The 12,789-nt window shown below is 46.9% G+C and overlaps 1 long non-coding RNA gene across 1 annotated transcript in view; it reads right to left on the reverse strand.

Annotated features, from left to right (window-relative positions):
* LOC125946898 (uncharacterized) overlaps positions 1-12,789 on the reverse strand; it is a 37,456-nt gene that overhangs the window by 8,477 nt on the left and 16,190 nt on the right. Inside the window, exon 3 of the long non-coding RNA XR_007467971.1 lies at positions 5,743-5,793. This is a non-coding gene — a long non-coding RNA (uncharacterized LOC125946898). The remainder of the gene's footprint in view (positions 1-5,742; positions 5,794-12,789) is intronic.

The raw sequence follows: 12,789 nt of genomic DNA on the forward strand, positions 1-12,789 counted from the left end.
GTGACACCCGCAGTAATACAGGACGTACCACATCCGCCACTGTGGAGGAGGGTGGCGCTGGTCAACACTCTCAAGATTAGCTTACAATAGACATAAATACCCACAAAAGTTGAAGATTGGACACCCGTCGCAGTAGCTCAGTTGGTAGTGCACCGGACGCGAAATTCAAAGGTCGTGGGTCGGATCTAACCGGCGGCGCATGGTTGGTTTTTCTTCTACTTTTCAATTATTTCTTTCATGAATGATTACGCAATCAGTTTCTAAGTATTCAGCACCACAACTAAAGAGACAAAAAAAAATAGAAACACTCCCCTATGCTTGCCTTCGTTTCACCGACTGATGGTTTCCTTCATGTGTATGTCATAACGAGAGCCTCAGTTCCCTCCCCTCGTTTGCAGATCACCTGCAGCGAGTCAAAGGTCGCGTGAAAAGCATTTCTCTGACTCCCTTCTTACATGATGCTAGATATCAGAAGAGCGCTAGCGTTGTGGTATCGCGATGGTGGAGCGAAGGCCGTTATAGGTCTAAACAGATGCATACAGCTATGTTAGAAAATGTTTAAAGATCCATTTAGCTACGTTCTGGTCCTCCATTGCAGATCTATTCGGTTTATTCTTCCAAAATATCGTCTTACTGATTCAACCAGGTGCCAGTTCTCTTCCGATTCATCCGTAAAACTGCTAGTAGGAGCCGAAAAGGCTGAGAGCACTGGCCGAGAGAGAGCTGCAGCGTTTTGACAATTTTTTTGTTCGTTCAGGTACTGGTAGAAAATATACAGCGCTGCCAAAACAAATTTTGAATCCGGAGTACTGGTCTGGAGCATCGATTACACAACCACAAGAAAACGACAACTCACAACTGCTCAGGTCCAATTTTTATTTGAGGTTTCGCCTGGGGCTTTGGACGAGAAACATACGGGAAAATAAAGGAAGGCGGAACCCTGGCTGGGGACATGCGCTTCCTTACAACCATACGCATCACCATCAATAGGAAGGATTCGAATATTCTTTAGTATTCCGGATACCGCGGGACGGATCCCAATACTCTTGCTTCCGCGCTTGCTGTGTTCCCCGGGCATAACAAAAAACACATAAAAACACCTTCAAGAGTCACAGCGTACCCCTCGTATTCCTACGGAGCTTGACTCGCGACATAGGGAGGCGGCCTGTTAATGGCGCCGACGCAAAATGAAAACACACGCAAAGCGTCATTTCGCGGCGCGTGACCCTGGCTATGGCCCGAGGGGCCAAATATAGCTCGGAAAAGCGCCGATTCGAGAGGCGGGAGAGGAGGGCGCGCGAGGGTCTTCGGTGCGGCGGCAGAGTTCAAAGAATGTCGGTACTTTCAAATTTTCAAGGGGCTTTAGCGCCACCTGGCGGGGTGTAGCCCCCTAACGATCGCAGCACGAAGCGCACCATACGCGCTCTTTCCGGTGCTGACGTCATAGCATGTAACGTGCCCGTGCGCAGCTATTGCGAGCATGCCAGCGAGCGAGCAGGTACGCGCCAGGAGAGGAGAAGCAAGAGAGGAGGGAGTGACGTCTCATCCGCTCTGCTAGCGAGATGTTCAATCTATGGCCGGCAACTGTTTGCCATTAATTACTCGGTTAAATATCATGGCACCTTCTTGTATGTGACGCCATTAGTGAGGTCATTACTTACGCTTTCTACTTGCGGGTTCCCAGGATTTTCGCCAAGCTCGTCCTCACGTGGTGGGTCTCTAAAGTCTACGATTATGTGCTTTGGTGTGCAGTAATCAGTTATTTTTAAATAATTCTAATTATTCGAGACACTTCAGTAACTCAACTTGTAACTAAACTTATGCTGTGATATACCTATCAATAATAAAACCCATGAAGTTTGTACTGTACTATTTTAAATATTTTTTCAAGTTTTTCTTGAATTTCATCCGCGGTAATCACTAATTTCTAAATAATTCTAATTATTCCAGACACTTCAGTTACTGAGTTTGTAACTAAACTTATGATCTCATATGATAGCCATAATGAAACCCATGAATTTTGTACTGTAGTATTTTTTTTTTCATTTGTATGATTTATCTTGAATTTCGTTCCCGGCAATGACCCGCCTGGTTGTTCAGTGGCTATCGTGTTCAGCTGCTGAGCGCGAGGCCGCGGGATCAAATCCCGGCCACGGCGGCCGCATTTCGGTGGGGACGAAATGCGAAAACACCCGTGTACTTAGATTTAGGGGTTCGTTAAAAAAAACCAGGTGATCCAAATTTCCGGAGTCCCCCACTACCGCGTGCCTCATAATCATATCGGTGTTTTGGCACGTAAAACCCCATAATCTTTAGTTTCTCTCCGGTAATAAGTCATTTCTAATTAATTCCAATTATTTCAGACACTTCAGTAATATCACTTGTAACTAAACTTATTCTCTGATATCATATCTATAATGAAACCCATGATTATTGTACTCTGCTACTTTTTTATTGTTTTTCTTATTTATTTGAATATCCTTCCCGGTAATCAGTGATTTCTGAATAATCTTAATGGTTTCAGACACTTCAGTAGCTCAACTTTTAGCTAAACTGATGCTCTGATATAATATCTATTATGAAACCCATGATTTTGTTGCTGTACTGTTGTTTTTCTGTTTTTTCTGATTTATTTCGAATTTCGTGCCCGGTCATCTCAGGAGGAGAACCACAAGTGCTGCGCAAGAAACAAAAGTGTCACTCGATGCTCGTGCCACTAATAAAAGCGGACACCTTTGTTGCAGTGAGCGTGTGCGGACGTGTCGTGATGTGTGCTCAGACATGTAGTGAGCTCAGACATTCAAAGTGCTCCCACATGGAGTGGGCTTCCATATGTGAAGCCAGTGTAATATGTCAAATAACCCCTTTTTTCTCGCTCCTACTCAAGGAGCTACTCATCTATATCTAAACGCAGCCCCGAACCGCAACACCGTTGGGCGAAGGTGTAGAGGGAGGAGGAGGAGGGAAGGTTGTCGCTCGTATGTTCGCTCACTCATTCGTCGCACCTCTCGCTGGCCGGCCAGCGGATGCCTGTCCATATTTGATAGTGCGGGTCACGGCAATCCCTTCCAAATTATCAGCCTCATGCGAGCATTCCATCGGACGCTGATGGCGTTGACGCCGATGCACCAGCGAGAGCAAGAAGTGGAAGCTGCCGCCCTCCACGACTGCCACTAAAGCAGTCCGGGAATGCGAGGACACGCGCAGAGGAAAAGGCGCGTGCTCTCGGGCAACTGCGTAGCGGGAATGGACGGCATGTGGGGGAGACGGTCGCTTCGCTCTGTCGACTCTCCACTATCGTCCGGGCCTTTTGAATTGCATTGGCAATTTTGCATATTGTTTACTCTGTCAAAGAGGCGTTACAACCTGCTCAATACAAAATGGGATGACCCAGGTGGTGGTACAATGCAGCACAGGGTCTTTGTAGCATTAGGTGTCATGAAGGACAGTGTAGTGTGGGTCGATCACGAAATCGGTGCAATCTGCACGCTTCCACTGCGTATTTTATATTGGAGATATAAGGCTCTTTCGAGGCTAGCACCCTGAGCATATACCGTGTTTCGAATGCCGTCAGTGGCGGGTCTCTTCTTGCTTTGAAGCGTGCCAAAGGATTGCCGTAATACCAGCTGCTTCGCAGTTATGGGTTATAGGTGAAAATTTTACGCACGAGCTAAGGTTCATGCAGACACAATAGGAGGGGCAAAACAACACAACTGTGGCGTGTCGTTAGTCGAGATTTACCAAAATTTTTGCAGTCGTTATTCTTACCACGCGTTCAACCCCTCGTCTCTAATCTCGTCATCATTGACTATGCCTATAGAGTACTCATATCGCTATGGTGTCTTACAGTGGTTCGCAACCTCTTGGCTGTATATCCCACGAACGCAGACATTAGCAGCCTTGCAGCCATGTTTACGTGTTACCACAGACCCCACTTCCGCCATAGTCTTGATTTGTACTTGTAGTCCACAATGCGTATCCAGCTTGACTCAGTAGGGAGAAATGTCAGCGCGCTCATAGTGCAGCAGAGAGCTAGGCAGCTATTTTTTTTTCGACATAAATGACAGATAGTGACAGCTTTAGTTGGAAAATCTTAAAGAGGTGGATGATAATATAAACAGTCACGAAACAACTTTATTTGAAGCCTCAAGATAGTGTACCTGGACCACAGTTAAGATCACACACCGCAAACTGGTTGACGTTTTACGAAGGAATACAACATATGTGCATGGCAACTGTATCGCCTAACGTCTCACTATTGAATGACACTTCCGTAAGTGGACCAAAGTATCGCGTCCACGCGACCAAGCTCTACGAACCAAAATGAGGTCTAATAGCTAAAGGGCGAATGGTGGGCTAGACGGCTGGGTAGGCGACCAATCGGGCCAGCAAACAGATGTCACTAATTATAATTGTGAAGCCCGGGGTTCGATACAGGGTATCAAACCTAACTCAACTGACAACCGAAAAAAAAAACGTTAATTTTGCTCGAATTCGAACGGAGCCTGAACCTAAGGATCGTTTCGGCTCCGGAGGCATTTCGAAAGAAAAAGAAAACGGTTTTCGTTTTCGATTGACTTTTTGTTAAAGCTTTTCATCCATGCATTGTCTGTACGTGTGGTGCAACTATACCGTCTGATTTGTAAGTACACACCATCTTGTCATGATTTTCTAATTGGCAGAATCTTTAGTACGGTTTTCATTGTGTTGCGTCAGAGTGCATACTAGGTGTTGTGCTAACTCGGCAATATTTGCATCCCAGCCGATGCGCGGACTTGCCAGACTATGATGCGTGCTTAGTAGCTGAGCCGAGTAGCGCTTATACTTAATGCTTGTCCCCAATATAACTTTCAACGGCCGGCATTGATCTCTTTGTTAGATTCTATTAGCAAAAGGCCGTTCAGTGAAAAAAAAAATGTACTGGGCCATTGACCAAACATATCAATGACGAGAGCCATCAGTGCTCTCTTAGGATATGTGCTTAAGACAGGTCTCGATTCAATACTGTGAACGGGCCCTTCGAACACGAAGGAGAATGTAATCGCATTCTACTGCTTTTCTCATCATTACTCTTCGGTCCCCAACTTTTCTCCTGTTCCCTTTTATTCCTGAACAGACTGACAGACTGCAGCACTCTGCGTTTCCTCAATACATTCTCCTCTCACTCTCTCTCCCTCAACAAAGCTTCGCTTCCCATATATTGCTGCACTTGTGTTGGGTCTGCATAATTGTTGTGTAATTACGTGCGACCTGAAGAACAAACAAGAGTAGTCTTTGCGAGAAGCACAGCAACAGCGTCGAGTTATCGAACAAAATGAATCGTGCAACTTCCCTGTAACTGTTATTTGCTAACTGTTCTTCGGTTATGCAAATTACGTTCAGCGGTTCTAACCAGTTTAAACCGTTAATGCTTTGACCCTCAGTTGAACCGGAACTGAACCGTTTAGGCAAACTGAAAGAAAAACGAGGAAGGAAAAACCTCCGGTTAGACACTGTGGTTCGGTGAGGCTTAGCATGACGCAGTAAACAGTCAATGTGAACTGAAGCACGACGACGAGAACGCCACTTGACTTTGAAATACACATCTCTTGATTCCAATAAACAATGAACACAGCATCGAAAGATTACAAAAATTGCTGTCATTAATAAATTCTGCACGGAGAAAAGTGCTCTGTTTTGTTCGCATGCTTTTTTTTTTTTGCACAGTAACGTAAGCAAAAAACATACCACCAGGCTTCGTACCTGAATTTTGGGACTGCTGCGTTTCTTCAGCAACCATCAAAGCTATGGTCACTAAAACAAAAAACAAAAAAAAACAAGGTATACGAAAAATTGTTGGCGAAATACAAAAAATAAGTGAACAAGACGTGGCGTCAAAGACCTACTGAACGGGGAAGCGATACAATTCCGTCTCTCCAATGGTGGCTTACCCAAGGCACCCCTGTCACCGTATTTGTCACCGTTGAGAAAAAATACAAACATGTTCCTGCACTCCGGCTTGCGAAAACATCAGAAAGAAAATCAAATTCAGTAGTCAAATCTCAACTTCTGGTTCAAAAGCATCTGTCTACAAAGGGTCTGCCTAGATGAAAGTATTCTTGGAGAAAGCATGTCACAAGTTCTGAAAGCACATGGCGAATAAACATATATTCACTCCCAAGCAAACGCCTACAATTTCGCTCACGTACATGCATAGGGAGCTCAAAACTGAATGTAGAAGTAACAACTCTACTCCACTACCGCATAGAACCACAAAATAACCTACAAACAAAAAGAAGGCACAATACATTTTAAGCGACTTCGCCAGGATGATATATAGGCACATTCATTATTATGTATCGTTACAGAGGATAAGCGAAGATATGTGTTAGCTTCTTTGAGGAGGCGCCTAATATACCGTTGTTTATAAGGGCTGCCCAAAATTCCTCAATATAGGGCACTCAAGATTTGAACTTTTGGAAACTGGATTCCAGAGAATGGTGGACGTCGGTAAACTGGCTATTTGTTTAATTTTCTCGTTAATTAGGCAAACATCTTATTGATTTCTATAGCGTCTTTTACGTGGCTACAGGCAATAGATAGTTTGTTGCTACCGACGAGGTGATATCATATAACCTCTTAAATCGCACAAAATGTCCTGCTCCTCTACTGGCCTGTTCACTACAACAACGATTCCTTTTCTCTGGAAAAGAACAGATTGCTTGACGAGCGCAGGAAACTACGTGCACAAGAAACTTTAGAATGATGACATCTTATTACGTTTCGTCGTCTACTCCACGCAAACATAACCATCTTCTTTATTTAGACTTCACTACAGCTCGTGACGTGCTCTTGTCTTCATTCTAATGTCCGCACTGCAGATCATTGGCTATCACCTATCGTACGCAAAAAAAATCGGTTTTACAAGAACATTGATATGAATATGAGGCACGCTGCAGTAGGGGCCTCTGAATTATTATTGACCACGTGGATGTCCTTTACCGTGCACCCAATGCAATTGTACACGAACGTTCTCTTGCATTTCGCCCCCATTAAAATGCGTCCACCACGGCCGCGATTATTATCAGAAACCTTGGGCGAATTTCCGTAAGCTGCGCTTTTCGTACGCAATTAGCTAAAAAGTTGTTACGCTAAGATAAGGGTGCAACTGATGTGGCAGCGCATTGAACTAACGGCGTCGTATAAGAGCGCGGTGGAAGCAAAGCTCACATTAAACGGCAAGAAATGAAAGAACGCAGTCAACTGAGAGCAGTTGAGGCTTTATCCTTGCGGCAAATTGATACCCTGACCCACTGCTTCCTTTTCCGGGCGTCTTGAACAGCGCCAACAAGCGCTACCATGCTGGCGCTTTCACCACACCACCATCAAAAGCATGGCTGTGGAAATGTCATGCATTTTTCTTACATTTCTGCGAGACACAGGACTGATGGCGACACGGTGGCATTGTTCGCAAAAAAAAGACGCTTCGGTGCAGCAATTGCCGGCCACGTCTGCTATGCTAATCCCGCTTGTCGTAATATCACCACATATTATGGAGCAACTAAATGTGGGCATTTTGACACTAATTATGCAAACGAAAAAAAGAAGCTGCCTAAGACTCAAGTTCCTATAGCCTGAAGGCAAAGCGACCAGCACAGGTATCTTCTTAGGTATGGTATGTTGTCGGGCTGCACATGGTTGCAGGTGCAGTTCCAATGTCGCGCATAGGCTCAATATCGGCTCCCTCGGCACCCAGAACCCTCTAAGCTGCTGGTCGACGATGTCGGCGAGCGCCAACTGATGACGAAGTGCACGTTCCCTTCGCATATGATGCCTGTCGACGACACGGAGAGCTATGAAAGCAACCCTAAAAGATAAATCCACAACAAGGCCATAGCAACCAACACTCCCGAATTATCACATCCGCACGTGCACGTTTCACTGTCTATCACGCTTTGACGTCGTACCAGCGTTCATCGCTTCTGGTTGGCTTCTCTTCGGGAGATAAATCACGATGATGCCGTTCACCAAGTCAAGAGATGGCTTTGCGGATTCAGGCGGCCGCATTCCGACAGATGCAAAAAGCATAAAGGCGCGTACACTACCATTTGGAGACCGGTAATAAATCATAGGTTGGTGACCTCAGGGCCTGGAGCCCCTAACTATGCTGTCTGTCATAGCCCAAGTGACACCTCGAAGTGAAGGCTAATCCGTCAACATCACCCCAATGACCAGCGCCAACGTTTCGGTCAATTTGCCAGCCCAGTTAGAACACACATACAAGTACACGTAATACTGCACAGCATCATAGCCGACCCAAATAATGGTTCCGCACTCTAGCTGGTTTTGGAACAAATCGGTTGAAGCCGTCGATCTTACGACACTGACACACTTTGTTCAGACTAGTCACTGCCCATATAGTACGAGGAAAAGGTTACGGTGGTGTCCAAGAGGCGCGACAGACTTCGTTCTGTATACATTGGAATGTGGCCTCGAAGTACAAGGGGAACGGTGGCTCAAGAACAACAGTGTGTTAAAATTCCAGACGAATTTTGGATGTTGTAAAGCTCCAGCGGCGTACATGTATGTTGACTGCAGGACGAAGACCTCTCCTCGCGATCTCTAATTAACCTTGACCTGCGGTAGTTTATTCACACTTGCAGATGCACAATTTGTAATTTTGTGGTATCCATCGCTTAGATTATGTGCGCCCTTTCGAGGTACTCGCACGAGCGAAGACAACGTTTCTTTCTAGCCTCGGCAACTGTGTGCTTTCAGTATAGGTAAGTGCGAAAGATACGTTGCTATTCATTCCGCTTCGTACAAGAACAAAATAGTTGCCCGTAGCTATCTATACTACATTTGGGAAAACAAGGGAAATGCGGGAGGTGGAAATTCAAGACGATAAGCAACGCGGGAACCAGGTAAAAGCAGGATCCGATGTTTCCAAAGTGGACTTGTCATTTTCAAGGCGACATATATGCTCCAGAGCCTATGTCACCAGAAATATGTGGCCTTGAAAGAGACAAGTCCACTTGTCGAAATGTTGACTCCTCCTTTCACCTGATTCTCGTGTTCATTATCCAGTAGACGGTAGCACAGCAAGTGATGACTCGCGTTAACATAGTAACAGTCATCTTCATCAGCCTATATTTATGTCCACTGCAGGACGAAGGCCTCTCCCTGTGATCTCCAATTACCCCTGTCTTGCGCTAGCTGATTCCAACTCGCGCCTGCAAATTTCCTAACTTCATCACCCCACCTAGTTTTCTGGCGTCCTTGACTGCACTTTCCTTCTCTTGGTATCCAACCTGTAACTCTAATGGTCCACCGGTTATCCATCCTACGCAATACATGGCCAGCCCAGCTCCAGGTTTTCCTCTTAATGTAAACTAGAATATCGGCTATCTGCGTTTGTTCTCTGATTCACACCACTCTCATCCTGTCCCTTAACGTTAGGCCTAACATTTTTCGTTGCATCGCTCTTTGTGTGGTTCTTAACTTGTTCTTGAGCTTCTTCGTTAACCTCCAAGTTCTCTCAGTCAGTCAGTCAAAGAACTTTATTTAAAGGCCCTGCGAGATTGTGGGACGGGCAAATGGTCCCGCCTAGGTGACGGCCAGGAGCTCTTCCGTCCTGGCGGCGTCGTCGGCCCGCTGGACAGCCCAAAGTTGATCGTCAAGGGCAGAGCTGAGCAACACAGTCTCCCAGCGCACGCGGAGGCGATCGCGAGAGGCTGCATCCCCATTATTGTTTGTTATGCCTCGACATTCCCATAGCATATGTTCCAGATTGGCTCTAGAACCACAGTTTTTGCATTTATCTCTCTTGAACATGTCTGGGTAAATGAGGTGTGAGATCGCCGCGTTCGGATAAGTTCTGGTCTGTAATTTCTGCCATTCCACAGACTGTTTTTTGCTGATCTTTTGGTGAGGGGGTGGGAAAATGTACCTTTGCAATTTGTAATGTTCTGTGATGTCATTAAATCTGGTCATACGATCCTCCCACTCCCACTCCTCTCCATCCTCCTTCTCAGGAGACGCTAAGGTGCCGGCCCTATTCTAGGCCGTGACTCGGTCCGTAAGCCCTCGAGCCACGTCATGCGCCATCTTATTATTGCTGTCTCCTGCCATGTGGAGGAGTTAGTGGATGTCCATATTAGGTAAACATTCTTTTCTTGACTTTTGGAACCTGCCATCAGGATTCGTAGTGCTTCAAGAGAGATTCAGCCATTAGCGAAATTTCGTACTGCTGCCTGAGACTCACTGATTATTATGTCCGCTTCGGTCCAAGTCTCTGCACCATATCTTAGCACCAGTAGTATGCAATGATTGTACACTTTTCTTTTATTGCGATAGCAATTATATGGACACTCCAAAGCAGATTTCTGCCGTCGCCGTCGTCGTCGCCGTTGCCGTGAGGTTCCGTATGACGTCAATGGAGATGAAATCGTCGCCGCGCGCCGCCGAACGCTGTATGTGCGAGTGAAAGGGCGCGAGGGACGCGCTCTTTCACGGGGAATGAACCCACGGCGGAGAACAAACGCGCGTTCTGCGCCGTGCTCCCTTAAGGGCTGCAGAAGTAGGCGTCTCTTTCCTCCTTTACAATCACCATATATGTAGAGCAAACGCGCCTTCTTCCGACGCGCGAAAGGCCGGGGGGGGAGGAGGGGGAGGAAAGGGAGGTGACGTTTAGCTGCGGCACCCAGTGCCTATTTATATCAGAGGCTCCGGCAACAGTCAGCAACGCCACACGCATTTTGTGTGAACGCTGGCAAAACGCCGACAGCGTCGACATTAGTTCTTCGTGTTGCCGGTGCTGCTGCATGTCCAAGTTTATACAGCTGATCAAGCTATTATCATTACTCCGTATAGCTCTCTACAAATTTGCTATCGCAATTGATGCTTCGCCTTTCAGGTGTAACTGCGACCACTTTTTAACGACAGTGGTAAGCTCCCAGTCAGGGTTTGGCATTGCCTACCGTATGCATGCACTCCATCCCAATTTTATTTTTCTGTAAATTTCTTTCTCATGATCAGGGTCCCCTGTGAGTAATTGGTCTAGATAAACATACTCCTTTAGACTCTAGAGGCTGACTGGCTATCCTGAATTCTTTTTCCCTTGCCAGGATATTGAACATTATGTTTGTCTTCTGTATATTATTCTTGAACCCCACTCTTACACTTTGGCGGTTAAGCTCCTCAGTCATTTGCTGTAACTCGTCCCCGTTGTTGCTGAATAGAAAAATGTAATATGCAAACCAAAGGTTGCTGAGATATTCGCCGTTGATTCCCACTCCTAAGCTTTCCCAATCTAAAATCATGTATACTTCTTCTAAGCTTGTAGGGAATAGCATTGGAGAGATTGTGTCTCCTTGCCTGACCCCTTTTTTGATAGGTATCTTTCTATTCTTCTTGTGGATAACCAGTGTTGCTGTGCAATCCTTGTAGATATTTGCCAAGATATTGTCGCAACTAAAGAAGACAACGAACTGAGGGGCATGAGCGCAAGGATGTCTGTCTCCGAAGAGAATAAAGTTGGCGCGGCCAATTATTCTTAATTAGGCCTTGAATATAGAGCTTGTGTTTGTTGTTGCACCATAATCCTGTGTGCTGTTCTTCGCGTCTTGCGACACTCGAAGCGAAGCGAACTCGAGGGAAGGTTTGTGGAAAGCTCTGGTATCCGGGGTCACCATACGGGCAAAAACGGTACACGTGGCCGGCTTCTCCACAATGAAAGCACAAAGGATGGCGGTCGACGGTGCGCCACATGTCCACCCTGCGAACAAGTGGTCGACTTGTGAGCGTCCTCTGCGGCCAAGCTGCAGTTGTCTGCGGAGGGAAGTAGGCCGATGTTTCCATAGGTACACTAGGTGGCGCAGAGAGTGGCTGCGCGTTGCACGGCGGGGATGGCGGCTCGTTGAAAGGACAAGCAATTGGTGATGAGTTGTAGGCTGCTGCTGGAGGACGTAGCTCACAGACCGTTGGGCCGGTCCGCTACAGAAGACCCGACTGACTCCTGTGGAGTCACAAGGAGGTTGCGACACGAACAACTTCCCGGATGAGCTCACGAAGCGAATGCTCATTGGCGGCAGCCAGAGCAGAAGCGTTGCTCGAGGCGTTGTTTGGGCGATCGTAGGGTCGGCAACGTTGTTGCAGTGCTCGTTCGATGAACCTAGCCTCCGAGATGAATTCCGCAACGGTTGTCGGCGGGTTGCGAAGAAGACCTTTGAAAAGTTGTTCCTTGACGCCTCGCATCAGATGGGAGACTTTCTTTGCTTCCAGCATCTCTGGGTCAGCGCGGCGGAACAGGCGGCTCATGTCCTCCGCAAACATGGCGACGCTCTCATTCGGTTTATTGACGAGCGACTCGATTAGTTGTTGGGCAGAATCGCGACGATCGTTGTTTGCAAATGTGGTTGAAAGCTGCTGTCGAAGCGCATTCCAAGAAGTCAGTGTGGCTTCCCGGTTCTCACACCACGTACGAGCACTGTCCACCAGGGCGAAGTAGACGCGTGGGAGTTTTTCTTCTGCAGTCCACCGATTTGCCATGGCGACTCGCTCGTATTGCGCGAGCCAATCTTCGACGTCCTCGTAAGCATCATCATGAAATGTCTCGGGAGTCTGAGTATGCTGTAGTGTCACCTGAGAAGGTCCTGCGGTTGCCATCTCGTTAGGTGGCGGTCCGGTTGGTGAGGAGTTTTTCTAGAGGATCACCTCCACGCTGAGGCCCCGCAGTCGGCGACTGTAGTGGTGGATAGGAGTGTCCACTGTAGGAACAGGTTGTGGGTTTGAACGGGGCGTTGCACTCCG

The sequence above is a fragment of the Dermacentor silvarum genome, chromosome 7 (assembly GCF_013339745.2).
Source record: "Dermacentor silvarum isolate Dsil-2018 chromosome 7, BIME_Dsil_1.4, whole genome shotgun sequence".
Lineage (NCBI taxonomy): Eukaryota > Metazoa > Arthropoda > Arachnida > Ixodida > Ixodidae > Dermacentor > Dermacentor silvarum.